The sequence below is a fragment of the Anolis sagrei genome, chromosome 1 (genome assembly GCF_037176765.1).
Source record: "Anolis sagrei isolate rAnoSag1 chromosome 1, rAnoSag1.mat, whole genome shotgun sequence".
Taxonomy (NCBI): domain Eukaryota; kingdom Metazoa; phylum Chordata; class Lepidosauria; order Squamata; family Dactyloidae; genus Anolis; species Anolis sagrei.
The window spans coordinates 175,459,208-175,461,655 of record NC_090021.1 but is presented as its reverse complement, the minus strand read 5'-3'; the positions used below and the strand labels follow the sequence as shown (position 1 = coordinate 175,461,655).

At 42.4% G+C, this 2,448-nt stretch overlaps 1 pseudogene; it reads left to right on the top strand.

Moving 5' to 3' along the window:
• Positions 1–1,289: 1,289 nt before the first annotated feature.
• LOC132761963 (NADH dehydrogenase [ubiquinone] 1 beta subcomplex subunit 1 pseudogene) lies at positions 1,290–1,602 on the top strand (annotated as a pseudogene).
• The last annotated feature ends 846 nt before the right edge of the window (positions 1,603–2,448 follow it).

The window sequence follows — 2,448 nt, the reverse complement described above, 5'->3', positions numbered from 1 at the left end:
AAGAGTTGGAAGCAATATTCTCCATCTTCAGCTGCACATACATCCCCCCCCCCCCATGCCTGCTTCAAACATATATCCACACATACATTCAACAGTGGAACTCTCTGCCCCGGAGTGTGGTGGAGGCTCCTTCTTTGGAAGCTTTGAAACAGAGGCTGGATGGCCATCTGTCAGGGGTGATTTGAATGCAATATTCCTGCTTCTTGGCAGGGGGTTGGACTGGATGGCCCATGAGGTCTCTTCCAACTCTTTGATTCTATGATTCTATGATACGTCCCATTGAATCATGCAGCATTCATTGGTAGTATTTCAGATTTATGGAAAATTTCAAAAAAATATTCCCCTTCCTTTATTTTCCTTATAACAAAGAAAACCAAAGTTCAGTAGCTCAGTGAATTTTGCAAATGCTCTTTGTCTCTCTCACACATACTCTCGGACTCCTATTTCCCACACAAAGAGAGTTGGTGTCTTTGGAGAAGGAGTCATAGGACCTCTTCACACACCATGCCGTTTCACCAGCAGGTGCCCAGCGTGCCCTCTCTCCTTTCCCCATCATATGGTGAGGATGGGACAAGGCACGTTGGCACCCTGTCCTCATCAGAGGACAGCAGCACACATTGCCCCCTTCCCCATCCCCAAGAGGGGAAAGGGGCCATTAAAACCCGCATGTGAAGAGGTCCATAGAGTCACAGAACTATAGAATCTATGAGTTAGAAGGAAGTTCTAGGGTCATCTAGTCCAACACTCTGCTCATTGCAGACTTTCCCTAGCAGATGTTGAGAGAAGGAGTTCAATGGTCCTGCTCTTAGGCAGAGGTAGGGATATCAAGAAGCTGTTTTAGATGTTGTGAAGGACCAACAAATTAGTTTTTATTTAATCTGCCAATGTTGCATTTACACTTCCAAGGTCTAAGCGGAAAAGTTTGAAGACTTTTTTACCCCACTCTCTGCTCCTCCCCGGTAGCATTTTGGCCATCTTCCGACCTGGGAGCCCCATCTTCCCATGGCATACTGACATATCTCTGGTTGTGCTGGTCCATTTAGTTTTCTTGGCTGGGGTGGTTTGCCATTGCCTTCCCCAGGGATCGCTCTTGGTCTGACCTCTCTGCCATGACCGACCCGTCTTGGGTGGCCCTTCACGGTTTCGCTTGTGGCATCATTGAGGTGCTCAAGCTCCAGCGCCATGACAAGGCAGCGATGCTTTGCCAATTGCATCTTCTGAAATATAGCCTACAGCACATGGGATTGATGATTTAGTGTCTCTCACCCAAGAATGAACCAAGGAGAAAAAGAAGGCCTGAAGGAGAGTAACTATGTTAAATATCCTCCAGCTTGTGCGAGATCACTGGGCCCTGACATTGGTTCCGATTGGATTTGTGGTGGGATGTCACTTTGACAGGAGAAATGATGAGCTTCTTCAGAAACAAAAGCAAATTATATCACAGGGAATTGAAACCTGGAGAAGTCGTCACATGGAGATAATGTTTCAAATGAGATGATTGTGTCATTGAGTGAAACAAAAATTGTTAGTCCCAGGCCATCTATTCAATTCATGACTTTAGCAGGAGCTTAAGAAGTTACTTTTAAGAAGAAACACATAACATTTTTTTCCCAATTATGAATGGATGTCATTGCATTTATTTTTCTTTAGAGTAAAATTCTAAAGTTTGCATTTCTGGAATTTCTTCTCTGGGGACATACACATGAGATCTTTTTTCCACCTTTAAATAAAAAGAAAATGACAACCAGCCTTAAAAAAAAGAAAAAAAAAGAATGAACCAGAACTAATGTCAGATAGATATATACCCAATTTGAGTGTTTGTTTTCCTGTGTCTTTTTCTGACTCTAGAATCATTTCACAAACTAAGACAGGATAGAGCTTACCACTTAAAAGGATGAAACTCTATATCTCCTATCCTCAGAATATTCGCTTTTCCTCAATGGGAAATACACTCCAACACTCGATACACTCGAAGGCAACCAATACACTCGAAGGCAACCAATACACTCGATGGCAACCATCAACTGATATTTTTTTAACTGTCTTTCCGGTGTCATCAGTTTCCATGGCGCTCCAGCTGAGGTCACCATGTGTCATTGTTAAATGCTGTGATTTGCTGTAGTGAAGGGCCAACTGCTTAGGTAGCCCTTCACTCAAGAAGATGAATGAGTGTAAACCAATGTATTTGTTCATTCAGCATATTCAGAAAAACATTGGTACAGCCATGCTTTCAGAACTGACTGGCAGGCAGTGCCCCCACAAACCAGTGCAGAAATGAACTATGAATGAATGATCTTGAGACGAGATGAGATGTTATGATGTTTATTGATTGTTATAATGTTATTCTTTTAACTAGATTTTAACTGTTTTTATCATGTTTAAGTATTGGATTTGCTTTGTTAACCGCTCTGAGGGCTGAGAAGAGTGGCATGCAAATATAGTAAATAA